This window comes from Syngnathoides biaculeatus, chromosome 6 (genome assembly GCF_019802595.1).
Source record: "Syngnathoides biaculeatus isolate LvHL_M chromosome 6, ASM1980259v1, whole genome shotgun sequence".
In the NCBI taxonomy this organism is placed as follows: domain Eukaryota; kingdom Metazoa; phylum Chordata; class Actinopteri; order Syngnathiformes; family Syngnathidae; genus Syngnathoides; species Syngnathoides biaculeatus.
Genome location: NC_084645.1, coordinates 33,448,015 through 33,467,601, shown reverse-complemented (window position 1 = coordinate 33,467,601; position 19,587 = coordinate 33,448,015). Strand labels below are relative to the sequence as shown.

The 19,587-nt window shown below is 41.3% G+C and overlaps 1 protein-coding gene across 2 annotated transcripts in view; it reads left to right on the top strand.

Annotated features, from left to right (window-relative positions):
* Positions 1-19,587, top strand: part of megf11 (multiple EGF-like-domains 11) — a 126,243-nt gene that overhangs the window by 5,532 nt on the left and 101,124 nt on the right. The window contains exon 2 of one of the 2 annotated variants that reach the window (XM_061821594.1): positions 18,468-18,524. The exons of the other annotated variant lie outside the window; for it this stretch is intronic. The gene's annotated coding sequence lies outside the window, so the exon portion shown is untranslated. The remainder of the gene's footprint in view (positions 1-18,467; positions 18,525-19,587) is intronic. 2 annotated transcript variants of the gene reach the window in all.

The window sequence follows — 19,587 nt, the reverse complement described above, 5'->3', positions numbered from 1 at the left end:
CAATAAGTTTGTATTGTACTGGGAATTTCAGGCCATGAAAAAACAACAACAAAACAATTATAGTACTTTGTACTATATGGATAATGGGTTCATATGGCCTCAAAAAATAAAAGTATAAAAGACAATCGACTATATTGGACTGCTCCTATTAGTCTATTTGGTCTAGGTTCCAGTGGTAACAATACATTTACATTAAATCATTGTTTTATGTGTGAAAAGTGTTTATCACTATATTGTGCAAGTTTTTATAATTTTGTGGCTGTCTGCTTGGTATATGTATATGCTGTAGTCTGCTCTGCTGAGAATGCCAAAATGTTCCCCGAGTGAGGACAATAGAGTACACGTTGTGCACTACAATGTTTTATTAACAGCAGTCAAAGTGCAAAATGATAATCGATTGTTCAAATGCCACGCGATCGTGATTGAGCTTCACGGCACAGACATTGTCCAACATCAGCAATTTAAATTCAGCTTTGTTAGCTGTCCCACAGGTCTGACCGCGTCTGCATCTGATTACGCTTGCATGCGTTTAATTAATAATTGGACAATTGCCGACGGTCATCTTGGTCAGCTCGCACTCTGCAGAGGAAAAAGATTTCGTGCGTCTGATATGCAAGAGAGGAGCTCAAACGGTGAAGACGGGCTGATTTTGGAGATACGGGAGCCCCAGTCTGGCGCCGTGTTAATCCAATTTTCCCGAGTTTCAGCCCCTCTGCATGGGTGGGTCATCTGCACTGATCCTTGCCTGTGCACTGATGAACGAACTCATTAGTTTTCTCTCTTGTTTAAAGACGGTCACGTAGTGCATGTCCCTTGTGGGAAGCTGGTGACTTCTTTCACATGTCGGCGTACACCTGACACTTTTGTTCCATCACGTCTTGTGAAAAGAACCTTGCTTCTGTGGGGTCTTTTCACTGTCACTTCCAGTGACAGGAACCAGGCTACATCTATTTTGCGGCACGGGATGTTGAAATGAGCAGCGACAAGAGGCTCCGTGTGCGCGTTTGGGATGCATTGCGCTTTGTCGATAAAGCTATCATTCATCGTTGGGCCTTAGACTGCAAAAATCCTCTCTCCGTCATCATCAGAATTTCTCCGCCCGGTTACCTCCTGCTTGCACATCTGCAGATGAGATACGGAGGCTTTTATCGCTAATTATACTGGCGTTTGAAAATATAATCCACTTGACTAATTTAATCATTTTAGACCGGGTTATCCAAATTCTGGCCTGAGGGCAATTTGGAGCCTACATCTTATTTTTGTGGTCACTGCATCATACCTGCATTCTTGAAGGACAACTCAACACTGCTTGGATCCAGTTATGGCATGTTGGCGTTGGCTTCACAGTTCTGAGGTCCCGGGTTCAATCCGGGACCCACCTGTGTGGATTTTGAATTTTCTACCCGTGCCTGTGTGGGTTTTCTCCGGGCACTCCGGTTTCCTCCCACATCCCAGAATTTGACACTAAATTGCCCCTAGGTGTCATTGTGACTGCCACTGTTGTCTGTCTCTATGTGCCCTGCGATTGGCTGGCAACCAGTTCAGGGTGTACCCTGCCTCCTGCCCGTTGACAGCTGGGATAGGCTCCAGCACTCCCTGCGACCCTTGTGAGGATAAGCAGAAAAGAAAATGGATGGATGGCATATTAGCATCTTTAATAAACAAAAGGTGACGACCATAAATGTGACTCCCTGCATCCTTAATTTTTCTGCATGTGAAGTTTAAACACCCCTCAATTACTAACGGTCATTAAAAAAAAAAAAAAAAAGATAATAAATCAAGAGACATACGAAGCTGCCATGGCATTATTTTGACCACTTGCAGAGCCTAATGAGACTAACCGTCGCTGAGGTTTTAACTAAACAATTCAACAATACTAACGATAGACTATAGATGTGTATCTGGTTGACTTCAATTTAGAAAATTGTCACGTTAAATACACAAATTTGATGCAGTTTGAAATCAAGGCGGACAGGTTCTGTGCTGACTTTATGTCCATGTTCTAGACTAAAGCAGTGACATCTTCCCCAGCCTCCAATTCCACAAGGCACAGCCCTTCTTGTATGGGCCATTTTATTTATTTCTCCTTATGTGCTGGCATGTGCACGATGTGCTTATTTCCAATTTAAAAAAAAAAAAAAAAAAAAAATGCACACTGAGCGATTCTAATCAGTCTGAAGAAGAAACTATCACTGTCATAAAACCTGTATTTGGCCTATTTTGATGACCATAAAGTGACTCTCTAACATAGACTTAGCATACAAGTGCCAATTTCATTAAAAAAAAAAATTGGTTTTGCCATACAAGTGTCCAGAAAAGGCTCCTCTGACTGCTACTTCTGTTTGATCCAGTTTTGTATCCACACGTGTTTATGTTGACAGTACTGGCTCGGGAGTGAAGACGTAAGGGTAAATTAGTGACGTAGATAAATTGGAGAAATTATGATTTCTGGCCTCTCGACAAAAAAAAAACGCTTAGGAGTCAGGAAAGTGTGGATGACTTAAATTGACATTTTATGTTTACTGAGGCACCAAAGCAAATTTATTTGTATAGCGCATTTCATACACGAGTTAACTCAATGTGCTTTACATGATTAAAGGCATTTGAAAACAGGGATAAAACATTTAAAATGGCATAATGACAAACAAAATATTAAAAAAAAAAGAATTAAAACTGCATACAGTGCAAGTAATATGATCAAAAAGTGGATATATTCTGAAAAGCATGAGGGGAAAAAAAAAAGTTTTCAACCTGGATTTAAAAACATTCACACTTGGGGCTGACATCACCTCTGTTGGCAATTTATTGCATTTGTGTGCAGCATAATAGCTAAATGCTGCTTCACCATGTTTGCTTTGGACTCTGCGCTCCACTATTTGACCTGAGTCAGTCCATCTCAGAGCTCTACTGGGTTTGTATTCTTTAAGCATTTCTTTCGTCTATTCAGGACTGAAATCACTTAGTGATTTATAGACCCAACACCCATTATTATTTCCCAAATACTAGAAAAAAGTTGTCTTGGCAAAATCTGTCCCCTTTTAAAACTTTTTCATTTTTTTTTTTTAATAACTAACACTACAAAATGATATGCAGATCCAAAGACGAATTAACCACTATACAATAAAGTTCAATAAAAAAAATTATAAGGATTTTAGTCTAGCATGTTCTGTATATTTTTTGCGCATTTGAATTATTCAATTTTGGAGGGTTGTAGTGCATCATATTCTAAGCTGCCTCCAATATTTTGACTCGGTCATATAGTTAACCAAATTATTAGGTACAGCTCAGTATGATGCTACATGTTAATAAAACGTTTTGACAGTCTATTCATACTGAACTTTATCTTTGCAAAAGATGAACTTTTTTTATTGTTTGTTTTTGGATCTTATTGGACACGGTCACAACGCTGTACTGTATAAATAAGACACATTGACTGCTTAATGTTATTTGACAGCTTACAGTAAAAAGGTTAACAAGAAGCTTAACAATGTCCTCAGAAGAAGAAAAAAAAAATATATATATAAAACCCTTGCTCAATATCTCCTCCCAGCATCTTGCAGTAGGGAGGACTCAGCAAAGTCATAAATTAGAGTTAATGTCCTGGCCCTCTTCCCTTTTCATCAAACATTATTTAATGAATATTGAATAATTTAACAGGTATTCCAACAAAAGAGAGAAGCTTGAAAGGTGCTGAACTATAAGAGCGCTGTTGATGAAGTTTTAAAGCTCATCTGATGAAAAATGTAATTAACATGCAAAGGTGACCTGAGCGTGAACCACCTGAGTTAGGTGATCATGAGATGCTGTAGGTGACACTAATTAGTCTTAAAACGTCATCACGTAGAGTCCTTCAGAAGCAGAGCGACTGGTCTTCATTACGATGTGTGGAAGATGACTCCTGTCGATGTCCAGTGACATCATCATGCTGTTCATTTTTATTACATGTTGTACTACCTGGATATTGCACATCTATCAGCATTTCACAATAAAGAAATACAAAATAAATCAGTTTTGATACTTTCTGATTAAAAAGTGCTAGAACAATGCATAATAAGTGATTTCATGATATATTATAATACATCTTCTATATTTGGCCATAGCTTTATTTCACATAGAAACTTGAGAGATTAACTCACTGCCTTTCATTTTCAAAGCCCAGTTCTACTTTATGCAAACTGTTTCACGGTATTTTGACTGAGCTTTCTAGGACCCCCTACCAAATAAACACCTAGAGAAAGAAATATTAGGCTACCTTGAGAAAGGATCACATATGGACCGGTCCCCCTTCTCGGATGACCAGTGCTGTAAAATGTTGACCTGCCCCGGACGATCAGAGTGTAATCGGGGGAAGTGGTCCACCTCAGGTTTTGCTCCAGTTGTTTGGTAAACAACCACAACAACAACCTTAGATTCAGTCAACGTCACCCCGCGCTCTCTCCGATATAAATAAATAAACAGTCTGTCGCAGAGAGGTTAACGTGTGGCCGCAACACGCTACCGTGTACAGGGGCTGAAGCCTATCCCAACGGTTTATTTAATTTTCATTTATTGAAATATTGGTATTTGTATTGGAAAAAAATCTGAGTTGCTTCATCACTATGTGGGATTTATTCTTGATGGGAAAATGGATCCAGCAACGAAGTATTTGTATGCGTCCAGACTTTTATACGCTTTCAAATTTTTCCATGTAAATCTCCACGACTTACTCAGCAGATTGTGTGTGTGTGTGTGTGTGTGTGTGTGTGTGTGTGTGTCCCCAGTTGTCCAAGAGAAGCGGGTTAACAGTCTAATTTCTTATCGGCAAAATACATCGACTCCGGCATTACATATGGGTCCTCTATGCCAAGTGTCTCTCATTTTTCCACGTACCTTCATTTATTATCGCCTTCTAAATGTTTAACGGTATCGGACAAAACTCTAGGCGTCGTGCTGTAAGACATTATTTTCGTTTCGTCTCAACGTTGTTTGACCGGCAATGTGGTCTGTCATGTGATTTCGGTGATGTAGGTGCACGAGCTCTATTCCAGACTACTAGAGCCCAAGTAGAAAACACTCGACAGCATGTAGACTTCTTTCTGGCTCTCAGAGTCATAGAGACCAGCCATCTGCGAACCTAGGTTTTGGGATGAAAAATACGCTACATCTAAGTCCGCGAGATAAGAGGGTGGTAATGCATGTAATACTTTGTGATTAAGTAACAGGACCCTAAATTCACATTTCAAGTGGACCGGGAGCCATTGAGAGTTGGACAGAATGGGGGTTACATGATCGTACTTGTTTGTCCTCGTCTCTGCTTCTTGCTGCAGTGTTTTGCACTAACTGCGAGCTTTTAATACTAGGCATGGGAAGACCAGAAAGCATCACCTTACAATAGTCGAGCCATAACAAATGTGTCTCTCCTAGATAGGATGGGCCATATCTTAGCGATACTGCGAAGATGATGAAATGCAGCTTTGGTAATATTCTTAATGTGCTTTTGAAAGGCGAGAGAGGACTTTTTTTCTGACTCACTTGGGTAAGGGTGCTTTTGTCAAAACTCAGTGATGTTCTTAGATGCAGCTATGTTTAGAAGGGCCAATTGTCATCAACTCTGTATTCTCTGCATTAAGGATCAATAAGTTACAGGGTCCACCATGACGCACACGATCATTGGTCTATAGATGAATTGTTGTGGTTGTAGTTTGCAGTGGTATGGACTTGGATCATACTGGGATGTATCTGCTGCATAAAAGATTGAACATATTCTCCATAACTCTCAATAAGCTACAGTAAATGTCAGTAGCACTCCAGCATTTTTATCTTTATACCGTCTGACTTTTAGATACAGCTCTTCTATTAGCTTATCATAATGTTATCTCCGTTTCTGTATAATACACTGATTTTCTTTGGCTTTGACTGAGATGGGAATTGTTTACTTTTCATAGATGCGGGCGCACCGCTGCATGATTATTTTGCATGTAGCAATGGATCAGTGCATCTCGGCTGCATGCTGAGCCTCGCCTCTTCAATCAGTGCCGGCAAGTGAAGTCTGGGCCATTTCCAAATTCTACGGACGGATCTCCGCGCTATCATCGAGGGCAATTTTAGTCCAATAAGACGACGCTCCTGCGTGCGCTTATTCAGCACCCGTCTACCGAGCATGTGATCAATGGGCGACTGTCGGGATGGTGAAGGAAGCTCGCCTGAAACCGCATCTGGGATGTGGATGCTAAATAACTGCTCACTCGACAGGGGCGCCTCTTGAATAATACAGCAACACGGCCCCGGTGCCGTAGCTCCTTTTGGCCCCGCACTGGTCGGGGCAGACACGACATTGGCAGCGCCAGCAATGGATCACGTCCACTGCCCACGATGGTCCGTTGCGTTGGAGCGTCACGGAATAGATTGGAAAAACTTGATCTTTAAAAGTCAGATTTATTGAACTTTGTTGAAGCTTTTTTTTTTTTTTTAATTGTACATTATCAAACTGGTGGTACGGTGGAGCAGCTGCGAAAGGGTTGGCCTCACAGTTCTAAGGACCCAGGTTCGATCCCGGCCTCGCCTGTGTGGAGTTTGCATGTTCTCTCCGTGCCTGGGTGGGTTTTCTCCGGGCACTCCGGTTCCCTCCCACATCCCAAAAACATGCAACATTAATTGGATACTCTAAATTTGCCCCTAGGTGTGATTTGTCAGTGTGGCTGTTTGTCTCTGTGCCCTGTGATTGGCTGGCAACTAGTTCAGGGTGTACCTCTACTCGTGCCAGTTGACAGCTGGGATAGGCTCCAGCACTCCCCGCGACCCTCATGAGGATAAGCGGCAAAGAAAGTGGATGGATGGACATTATCAAAATCATTCATTGCCCCCACCCCCACTGCACCTTCTTTCACTAACTTTGTTGCTTCAGAATAAGAAAAATAAATGAGTTTTTAGATTATTTTATTTACAGTGGATAAAAAATGTCTACCAAACTTTACCATTTATGTAACATAACTTTTGCAACTCGTTTGGGGGTGGGTGGGTGTAATCTGTTCAAGGGAGGAAGGAAATGACCCCCCCCCACCCTTCCTCATTCATTCTAACTCCGGTTAAAGCAGTGATGCATGGTGGTGGGTTTTATAGAATGAGCAGGTGTATTATGGATAATGAACATATTACATTTAAATTTTACTCTCCGCTTTTGAATGCGCTGAGATACCGTCCAAAGGTTCAGAACCCCTTTTGTGTCCCATTCATTCATGACAATTAGCTCATCATTCTCCACTATTGTGCTTAATGGCACAATTACATTAACAAGCATATTTTTCACTGAATACATGTCAGACCGTGTCAATCAAAACTGTACATTTATCTCTGCAATTTTTGAGTTTCAAATATCATTAGGTTTGAATATTGTGACTTATTCTCAGTATAAAAGTGTGGTTTTAATGTTAGGGCTCTCATGTCAGTGACCGGCCATGCATACAGTCTGAGCAACGCCGAATTGAGCTCTTATCTTTTGCTCATTTTTAAAAATGTATTCTGACTAAGTAGGTGTATTTTGTTCAAGTGGACTGAAGGACATTTAAAAGGTCGCAGTGGAAAAATTGGACCCACAACTTTAATGCTAATCTATCTGATGTGCTTTCATTTCACCACGCTGCCCATGTGATATGTTCCAAAGGAGCATATTTTTAGATTCAATGACCATGCCAAGCCATTCCTCTTTCACTTATTGACCACTCTTCCGAAATGTCAATGAAGCACCATGTGCGGAATGTAGATTTACATTTAAGTAAAAGTCATTTTAATTAGTGATGGTCAATAATAATATTGGGACAACAGTCCATTACACATACAGCAAATTAAAAAAAATGTAAGTTACGGAGCAGATGATTCTCCTGGCTGGCACTCACACTCGAAGAGTCCAGGATTTGTACATCACCCCTGGCCTTTCTGTGGGGTTTTGAAAACTGGAAAAAAAATATTGTACTTAATATTTTCCTGGAGATTGCTTTTGGGATTTGCCTCTGAACTTGGTTAAAGTGAAAAAATGAAATGAAACTGACTGATTTTAGTCAATTCTTTTCCAAAATGAGAGCGCTTAAAGAGGAGGATGCCATTCATGTTGCACAGCTTGAAGCAGGCATCAGGTGCAGGTGGAGGGTGGCGTGGCTCTGGCTGGGGGCCAGAGCAACAAAAGCAAAGAAATGAGGCAAATTTGAATCAAAAATTTGTACATCATGTAATTGAGCAGTGATTTTTTTTTTTTTTTGCCTTATTGTACATTTTAGTCTTCCAGTTTGCTTAATTTGTTAAAATAAAAATTACAAGATCCATAACTCCCACCCCTCAAAACATTTTTTGTCACCTCTTTCATGCCTTTTGATATTTGCATGTCTGTATTGAAATTCATGTGGAGCGGAAATCATACATCAAGATTTTTCCAGGTATTTTGTAGTCATGTGATGCAAAAACCTGGCAATTCAGCAGAGGTGTGTAGACTTTTTGTACCCACTGTATACTGTACATAGTGACATTTTTGTCTGGTGGTGTCCTTTTTTTCTTTTTTGGATAAATAAAGTTTGGGAAGCTGAATGCCAAATTGATTTAACAGATAGATTCGGAGGTGGTTCCTAAAACTTCTGGCTGGCATTTGCACAACTCCGAACAAACCTTATTTCTTCTTTTAAGCTCTGAAAGGTTTGCATGTGCACCTAAAGCACTGATGCATGCACCCATGGAGTTTTTCCTCTCTCTCGCTCTCACTGTCTTCTTCACACACCGCTTACCCGGCGACATTTGGCTCGAGTTTCTCACTGCCTGGCATCTCACATCTTGGGCACTGACACAAAATAAATGAAGACGCGCAGAAGACGACGCAGGGTTGAGGGTTTGAAGGCTGCGTGGCTGAAGTGTGAAAGCAGCGGTGTGTAAAATTGCCCTGACAGCCGCGCTGTTGTTTCAGCATCTCATTGTGAAAGCGTGTCACTACTCTGCTATTCGGGTCTCCTTGTCCTACACCTTTTCTTTTTCATGCAGCAGATGAATGTGGTTTAAGTGTTATGTAAAAGTCAAATGTTTGTTTTTGTGTGTGCTGTGGGGTTGCTGTTTGACCCAGTCAGAAATGTATTCTGTGTTATTTTGTCAGCTTGAAATGCTCCTGGATATTTATTTTTCACTGAGTGGGAAAGGATGGAGTTGGCCTGGCAGGCACTGCAAAACACACTTTACTGTCGGTGTGATACCTTTTTAGTTTCTCGTTACTTGTGCTAGGTATAGCCACAGAGAGGATGTTCACTCCCCCATATTTATTCATTTTAGCTATTTATCTGTCTATGTGTAAGGTTACACTTTACTGACGCTGCGGCATGGGATGAAGAAGAAACTATTGCACATTCGTACACATCCAGACATTTTTAAAGTGGGCATATGGAAAATTGACATTTTAATTGCCTGTTTACAAATACTCTACTTGGGATTCAGATGTCTGTGCCCACCCATCAAATGTGAAATTAAATCTATCCGTCCATTATCCCATCAACTTCGGGGGGGGGGGGGAAGGTGTACTGCGCCCTGAATTGGTCGCCAGTCAGTCACAGGACAAATAGCAACACAATCTCTGGGCGGGAATCGATCCCACGCTGCCCGCACCAAAGTCAATGTTTAACACTATACAATCATCCATCCCTCCATTATCTCATCAGTTTATCCTCACAAGGGTTGAGTAGTGATGTGAAATTAAATAACCAAGTAATTGTTTTGTCTGTTTCTGAAAATGTTTCCCTGGATGAGCGGTTCTGCGCTTCCTCCCCACTGTGGCATAACAGCTCATTTACATAATTACAGCTCAATCATTAAATTAGTCAGCAGTGATGTGTGCAAGTGCCAGTCATTTGCAGTCTGGACGTGGAGCATCTCCTCCGGTGGGAGTTGACAGAAGTCTTCAATAATGCTACTAAAAGTCACCAAGGTTTATTGGTCATCGCTTATATGAAGACACTAGAGGGCTTACAAAAGTAGCTTAGTGAAGATGGGAACATTAATCAGCCCTTACTTCGTTATGTGCCCTCGCTCCGTCCTGGTCATCACAGTAACAAATCCGCCCTCTGCATTTGCATGAACCTGAGCCCCCCCCCCCCAAAAAAAAAAAAATAAAGGAAAAAATATGCCAGGAGTTCAACCATAGTGTATCAAGTCTGATGTAATTCTTTTTCTGTTGTGAATTTTGACACATGAATTTCAGACACTTTTTATGAATATAGTGGGAAGCTGTTTTTCAAATGGGCAAAAAAACTCTTTGTCTCCTTTTTAAAAACCCTGTGATTTGAAGTCAGAGATTTACCGTAATTCCTCACATAATGTGCAACTTTTTACAAAAATATTTTCAAAAAGTCAATAGAACGCATTTATCCATCCATTTTCTTCACCGTTATCCTCACAAGGGTCACAGGGAGTGTTGGAGCCTATCCCAGCTGTCAACGGGAAGGAGGCGGTGTACACCCTGAACTGGTTGGCAGCCGATCGTAGGGCACATGGAGACAAACAGCCACACTCCCAATCACACCCAGGGGCAATTTAGAGTGTCCAGTTAATGTTGCATGTTTTTGGAATGTGGGAGGAAACCGGAGTGCCCGGAGGAAACCCACGCAGGCACGGGGAGAACATGCAAACTCCACACAGGCGGGTCTGGGATTGAACCTGGGACCTCAGAACTGTGAGGCCAACGTAGAGTGCATTTAGTTTATTATTACTATTAAAGATTGTTGTACAGAGGATTTTTTTGAAAAGCAATAAAAGTACAAAAAATAGAAACAAAGATAATTCGCAATATTTTGAGCATATAGATTGTAGCAAATTGGTGCTCATTGTTCATTGATAGAAGGGTTTTCCTTTTTTTTTTTTTTAAGGTAAAGTTTGGGGGTGCGCATTATACTCGAGAACACACGTTTTGCAGCGTTAAATTTCCAGAGACTTTCCATTCTAAGTGTATGATTTTAATAATTAAAATTTAGATGTCATTGTCTGTTAACATGGAATGTGTTTATTTTCCTCAATATGTGGATTTTAATTACAGAGGTTAGCCCAGAGAAAACCCACACAGGCACGGGGAGAGCATACAAACTCCACGCAGGCAGGTCCGGGATTGAACCCGGACCTCAGAACTGTGGCAGCAACGCTTTTACCAGCTGATCCACCGTGCCACCCGCATCGAGATATTTAACTAAAAAATTACTGGTGTGAGTGTCACATTTGGTCATTAGACAAACAGATCAATCAATAAATAGATGGATGGATGATTGGACGGCTGGAGCAAAATATTTTAAATCCATTCATATGTGCAAGGAGTCGCTTTTTGTGCCATGAGACTCCCCCCCAGTCTATATGACTGGGGGGGAGTAGAGTTTGTGGTATTTTACATTGGTCCACATATTCATTATCTTTGTTTGCTTTTAATTCTATGTTTAATGGCTTTGTTCATTTGTAATAATCAGGTTGGTGCATGCTATTTGGTACTTTAATCCACTTTGGATCTGATGTCTTGACCATCTTCTCTGGTCTCTTCCCTCAAGTGGTAGATTCTGCATTCACAAAGCTAACGTTAAGAGGAGGATACAGGATTTCCTCTCGGCCAATTTCTCACCATGGCCGGGGGCAAACAGAACCGTGTTTGTGTCCTCGCGAAGCCTTTGCAGTGAAAGAACTCAAATAAATGAGGAACGGCTCCCTCCAACGGGCCGTGCCTCGTGTTGTCCCGCCCTGCAGTGAGGCAAGGTTATTCACATGAAAGATTGTGTTGAGATTAGCGAGCCCTGCCTTGGCTCGTGCGGATGTCCAGCAATGCCCGCGCTGTGTGATTTATGAGAGTCGTGATATCTGCGCTCGACACATGAATAAACCATGTGGCTAGAATTAAGCTCCTGTTAAACGACGCACGGCACCATCCCAAGGAGCCTCAACACCCCCCTCCCGATTGGGACTCCCTGTCAGGAAAGTTGTGCTGTTGCCTTATGGCACTTTCATTTGGCCGCCTATCGATTTGATTGCAGGCAGTGGAATCTTTTCCCAGCGACCTACAAATTACACGTAATGAATGACTTTGAAGTTGAAGTTGGATTTATATTAAGTCTGGTAATGATCAGAAGGCGGTCTGAGTGAAAGAGGCCAACAAAGATTGAGGAAAAATAGAATGTTGACAAGCTGACCACGTTAGCATGCTGCTTTTCCACACCCAACTGTAACAATTAACGATAAACATTGATTAGTTCAGTGGTTCCCAAACTGTTTTTTTTTTTTTTACAGCGCCCCCTTTTGGAGATGAAAATATCGTCATCACCCTGAACACACGTACAGTTTTTCAATAATGATGCATCCGGTTAGCTTGCAAACATTTTTCCTTGGAAGTCAGCGAAAACATGAACACCGAACAGAAATCCAATGATCACTGCGATGGTCACTTTTACAGGTTTAAAAATGACACTGGTGTGTTTTCCATGCCACCAATAACAAATGCTTAATTTTTTTTCCCGCTAAAATTTAATGTCTTAAATTCCTGCAGTTATTTCAGTGGCTGGCGTGTGCTCTGTGGTAAAATTAACTTGATCTCCTGCGTGCAACTTCATAATGAAAAGTGTTCATAGTAGTTCACCACAACCTGAGAAGGGTTGCGTCAGGAAGGGCATCCGGCGTAAAAATTGTGCCAAACATATGTGCGTTCATCTGAGATGACACGCTGTGGCGACCCCGAAAGGGACAAGCCGAAAGAAACTTACTTTATAACGCCAACTCCCCCATAGGGGGCGCGTCCCCTAGTTTAACTACTGGATTTGTTAATTCTTAATTGATTGTTGTATCACTAATCAAAATAGAGTTCAATTAGAAATCTTGCGCACCATTGTTCTGCTCAATGACATTGGGATGAATACAAGACTTTTTAAATTACATTACATTCCATTAATTACCCCATTCTAAGAAAAAAAATATAACAAAATGTTAATTTACCCACGTGGGTCAAGGACATTTAGTCAAATTGCCATCCATGGTCAAGACTATAAAGTTATCATTCAAGTTGAAGCTCTTCTAACTTGCATACTAATTTTAATCACATCCTCTACATAAATTGCAAAAAAGAAAATTTATAAGTATGTGACAATCTTCTTTTCTTAGCAATGATGATGTGGTCATAAACTAAACCATTGATATTATTGAATAAATAGTAACACAATAATAATATAACATAATAACACAAACTTTAAAACTTCAAGGAGCAACCAGGAAAAAAACTGCAAAAACGAAAATAATAGCAATTTAAAATAAAATACAAATCCCTTCTATTCCTGCTGTGCATGCCTTGACCTCTTTGGGGCAGTTTTCACATGTTATGAAAACTATATCCCTATGAGTATTATGTTACCGGTACTTGTGTGTGTGTGTGTGTGTGTGTGACTATTCATTGTGTGAAAGTAACTCCCTCCCATGATCTAATGCAAATTTTTGCTACCCAGTCAATTGGGGTTTCCAATGAGTGATTGCATTAATATGTGCATATATGATGGGTTTGTCTGCAGTAGTTGAAAGTACTGAGCTGCCGGAAGATACCAGTGAGCTGACTTCAAAAACGAGGTTTCAAGCTGTTTAATACCAGTCCCAGCCAGAGCTTACTGTCAAACGTAACATAAAACAAACATAATTATGTTGTGTATTTAAAACTACAACATAGTTTTGCCTTCGATAAGTCTGTATAGCTTAATGCTAACAAGCAATGTAAAAGTCATAGAAGTGCTAACTATTAGCATCTCCAGTATTCGGCAGTGCTGTTCCCGTTTAAGCAATGGGTAAATGAATACAAATGGTGGAGCACATAGAGAAAGCTAATATAATAAACAATATAAATATACTCATACAATATATTGTTTATATATGTATATTGGCGGCACGGTGACGCAGCTGGAAAGCGTTGGCCTCACAGTTTTGCGGACCCGAGTTCGATCCCGGCCCCGCCTGTGTGGAGCTTGTATGTTCTCCCCGTGCCTGTGTGGGTTTTCTCCGGGCACTCCGTTTTCCTCCTACATCCCAAAACATGCCACATTAATTGGACACTCTAAATTGCCCCTGGGTGTGATTGCGAGTGCGGCTGTTTGTCTCTTTGTGGCCTGCAATTGGCTGGCAACCACTTCAGGGGGAACCCTGCCTCCTGCCCTTTGACAGCAGGAATAGGCTCCACCACTCCTGCAACCCTTGTGAGGAAAAGCGGTTAAGAAAATGGATGGATATATGTATATTACTGCCGTACTGAGAAGCCAAGAGAGGAGCTGGGTCTCCAGTACAGTTTATCCACATGTTTGTCTTATACTTGCCTAAGTGGCAAAGGCATGGATGCTAGATTGAGTAGCGTATTTCAATTGAAGGAGAAAGTGTGATTATACATTAATTCTTTCATGGTGGGGGCGCTGCTGCACAGGAGTGTGATTTCCATTCATTTGCCCGGGAAAAGTTGATTTGGTGTTTTAGTCAAGGAACAAATTAAACTCGTGCCACTCAGTATGTCATTGTAATGGACACTGTGATCTGTAGCCTATTTGTGCAAATGTCTATCTGCAATAGTTTCAAATAGTACATTTGTATTTTTCCAATTTTCATCAGCAAAAGGACTCATGCTGTCAGTCAAAGATAATTATATCCTGCTTGATCTTGAATAGACTTAGAACAGACTAGCAGAGCCATTAGACTAATTTTTCGATAAACATTGTATTTGTCACAGCTGCTAGCAGGAAGTCGAGAGTTCACGCACAATACCGGAGCTGCGTGACATTCCTTCCTCCCAGCCTCGAACACATCAAATTCATGCAGGTACGCCGCTGATACGAGGGTAAACACCACAGCCTTGCTAACGAGCCCTGACACTTAATAACATAACATCCTCTCGTAAAACAGCAGTGGGTCTCATCCCACTGGCACTCGGTGTTGCCTGCTTACACATGTAAACTTTGGATCAGTCCGAGTTTGGCTGTTTGGGAACGCTTCAGTAGTGATTAGCAAACAGATTGAGCAGCAGGATGAATACTCATAAAAAATGTATGTCGGCGCTCAGCTCGCATTTAGACGATTGAACAAAGACGTAATGAACACAGAAGCACCTCGCTGATCAGGCATTCTCTCTGTGGCTCAGCACAAGATTGCAAACCACATGATTTGTTTCCCCTCCGACGCGTTTGTGCACAAGCGAGTTTTTAAATAAACGGCCAGCGTCGGGTTGAACCTGGGCTATTATGCGAGAGCCAAACGCAAGACTTGGACCTCTTAATTCAGTGTTCTGAGCGGCATTCATGGAGGATTGCAGGAGTTGGTCAGCCAGGGGACACGCCGCTCAATTGCATTGCACTTTGATAAGTCACCTTCTGAAGACGCCCAACTTTAATCATCCAGATGTCTCTGTGGATAGGCACTACAAGGGACATAGGGGGCGCCGCCTCATCAGTGTCAATGTCTCTCTGTGCTGCCACTCTGATGTTAACCAAGGGAGACTTCTAATTCCTTGTCCTCTTGCTCTTCATCCTGCACACACCAATGTTTAAAGATTCCATGCCACATGCGCTTTTTCTTTTATGTAGTCGTTATCCATGTCCGCTTATCAGGTTTGCGCTACAATTTGGGTTGGAAATGCCCAGGCTGTCCTTTTTTTTTTTTTTTTTTTTTTTTTTTCCCCCCCCTCAACATTTTCATGTTGATCCAAAACACCTGGCAGATCAGATAGCTGTATTTCTCATGAATAATTGACATGTAAAAAGCTTCTCTCTGCCTGGATCACTTTTCTCCTTAATTTGAATATGGAAAATGGCTTTGCTCGGATCGGTAGGAGTGATATGCAATATAATGTCAATGTATTATTCACATTTTGAAATCGTGAGCGTAAAATGACTGCTAGCAATTGACCAAGAGTACCTCCTTGCCATTGTGAGGCTTCAAACATGATGCTCTCAGTGTGAAGTGGCTCCTGAGCTTAGTGTCACAGAGCGTCATCAACAAGTTGTAGCGAAGCCAAAGAGAGTCGCAGAAAATTGAAAGGCCTTGGATATCTATTGGTGCTTTCGTGGCTCAAACAACAGTCTTGAATCGTGTTGCTCAATTTTTCGTGGGGGGGGGGAAAAAAGCAAGGACGGCAAAAAGTACTGAAATATTGAAGAGCTGTATATATACATCGAAATATTTAAAAATAGTCAAACTAATTTCACCTGTAAAGGTTAATGCGTTTTTGGTTCGTCCTAAAGTTTTTACCCCCAAAAAATGAATATTCCTTACTTCTTTTTTTGAGTGATATACTATATCTTCTTTTTCTTCTTTCGGCTTGTCCCAATGGGGATAGGGATTGCCACAGGGTGTCGTCTTTTTCCATCTAAGCCTATGTGCATCTTCCTTTCTAACACCCACTGTCCTCATGTCCTCCCTCACCACATCCATCAGCCTTTTCTTTGGTCTTCCTTTTGCTCTTTTGTCTGACAGCTCCATCCTCAGCAGCCTTCTCCCAATGTACTCACTCTCTCGCCTCTGAACATGTCCAAACCATCTAAGTCTGGTCTCTCTCACTTTGTCTCCAAAACATCCAACTTTGGCCCTCCCTCTAATGAGCTCATTTCTAATCCTACCCAACCTGCTCTCTCCGAGCAAGAACCTCAACATCTTAATTTCTGCTACCTCCAGTTCTGCTTCCTGTTGTTGTTTCTTCAATGACACGGTCTCTAATCTGTACATCATGGGCGGCCTCACCACTGTTTTATAGACTTTGCCCTTCATCCTCCTGTCACATAGAACACCAGACACCACCTTCCGCCAACTGTTCTACCCCGCTTGGACCCATTTCTTCACTTCCTTACCACACTCTCCATTGCTCCGTTTTGTTGATACCAAGTATTTGAAGTCGTTCACCCTCGCTATCTCTTCTCCCTGTCGATTCACTCTTCTCCCGCCGCCCCTCTCATTCATGCGCATATATTCTGTTTTACTTCGGCTAATTAAAAAAAAAAAAATGCTCCCCCTAGCATTTAAGTGGGAAGTCGTGCAAGTGATGAGGACCCCATCGAGTTACTGTAGCACATATAAAAAAAAAAAAAAATCTATATCTCCACCTCTGAGTACTCGTTAGTCTGTCACACACACAGATCTATTAATACATATAATAACACAAAATATGTCACGTTGGCCAGTAATATTGCCAAGCGTGTGCCAAACATCCATTTAATGTCTTTGCCCAAATGGAGGAACCTTGGCCAAAGATGTGAGTACACGACTACACAATACCACCAGCCAGAACCGTACATCTTGTTCTTCACTCCACGCCAGATCTAACCCTATCCAAGGGACGCCTCGCTCTTTACATGTGCAATCATTATTATGCTGTTGGACTCAGAAGCTCTTTTGTGGCGGTGGTAGACTGTCTGACTTAAATTGTGGGTGGATCATATCGTCGACTCCAAAAACTACCGGGGAAAAAAAGAATCACCTCGCTTGTGAGGAGAAAAAAATGACTTCTGCAGTTTTATGGTCTGAATTTAGTTTTTCTCTTACCTACTGTGTCAAGCTGAGAAGCAAAGAAATTTGGACAATCACTCGTTGTCTCTCAAACATCATCATGAAACTGCAGAGTAACATTTTGCTGCTGGGCGGAAATGAACACTTCCCTGATTTTTGTCGCGAAAGCTGCTTCAGTCGATTCTACGGTCCTCTTCTTTTCCTGTGAGAGAACAGGATGATGAAATTTTGGCTTATTTTGAACTTGAGCTGCGCAGTATTTCTGAATGTGTTGCCATTTCTGAAATGTCAAATGTTTTGAAATGGAAAATAAAAAAAGCACTTCCCTATAGCTATAATTTTTGGATACAATACTGAAGTCAATGAATGGTGCTATCACTGCCAGTATCTGCTAAAATATCCAGTGTTCTTTCTTCCTAGCTTTATTGTAGCAGTACTTGTGAGGGTCTTTTTCCAGCCGTAAATTGGTCATAATCTTCCAGTTCTGTGTAGTTCGGCCGGATTGTGTGAGGCTGCTTTAACGCTCATGTCAGTGTTTCTATATGACAATTTTTATCTGATGCACAAACATTTTTGTGGGGTTTCATCAGTAGCGATACAAGCATTGAGAAACTGGGGACAAAATCTTTATTGGGATAATAAATCCCCAGACTATATTTTTCTTTGATGGAATGTGGATGTTTGAACAAGCAGAATGAATGTCAATGAATGTTGATGGTAACAAAAGGATCCATTCTTGCAACAGTGAAAGGTACCATTTTAAAAAATTCAAAAAGGATTTTGGGCCGATATAGACTGAAAGTTTGCTCCTGCTATGGGCTTCAATTGTAAATTGTAATTCACTTTCATGCTTCACTAGTTCTGGTGCTTTTATTTTTTTTTTTTAAAGACTAACCATTTGGCAAAACCTCCTTGACTGTCAATGCGGAAAACTGTCACTTAATTTATCATTTATAATTGGTATTTTTTTTTTTTTTTGCTGTAAGGACCACTGTTGGCTGGCAACCAGTCCACGGCGTACCCGTCCTCTCTCCCTAAGTCAGGTGAGATGAGCTCCAGCTCAACTGCGACTCTTATTAGGAAGAGCCCAATACAAAATAGATTGATCGATTTTTATAAATGTTGTTGATTAAGGATTACCAAAAAAGATATATATGTATTTTTTTTTTTTTCCAGCAAAAATAAAACTGTAAATGGGAGGGTTCTGTTCAGGGAAACTTGAGTCCTTGACATTTACATTTATAGTCACCAAGCTGTTCCACTGTGCTGTGACGCAGCCATGCAGTTGATAGCGAGCTAACAAAATGTCATGGAATCTCATGGCACAAAAAGCGACTCCTTGCACATATGAATGGATTTAAAATATTTTGCTCCAGCCGTCCAATCATCCATCCATCTATTTATTGATTGATCTGTTTGTCTAATGACCAAATGTGACACTCACACCAGTATTTTTTTAGTTAAATATCTCGATGCGGGTGGCACGGTGGATCAGCTGGTAAAAGCGTTGCTGCCACAGTTCTGAGGTCCCGGGTTCAATCCCGGACCTGCCTGCGTGGAGTTTGTATGCTCTCCCCGTGCCTGTGTGGGTTTTCTCTGGGCACTCAGATTTCCTCCCACATCCCAAAACATGCAACATTAATGTGAGACTCTAAATTGCCCCTAGGTGTGATTGTGAGTGGTGCCATTTGTCTCGATGTGCCCTGCGATTGGCTGTCAACCAGTTTAGGGTGTACCCCGCCTTCTGCCTGTTGACAGCTGGGGTAGGCTCCAGCACTCCCCGCGACCCTCGTGCGGTTAAGTGGCAAAAGAAAAAGGATGGCTGGATATCTCTATGTAGCTTCACTCCTGATAACTAACTAGTCTTTTCTTCATTCATTCAAATAATTTAATGTAAATCAACAATGTATTGTATTATTGAGCGTTTTCAAAATTTTCATTGTTTTCATGAGATTTACTTTGGTTTTCCCTTGCTCCATGTTCATGTCTTGTCTGCTCATTTGGGGTTCATATCAAATGTTTCTCATCAGCTCTGTTCCTTGTATCAACCAATCAGCTCCCTGCAGCCATTCATGCGTTGCCTCTTCAAATAATTTGTATTTAATC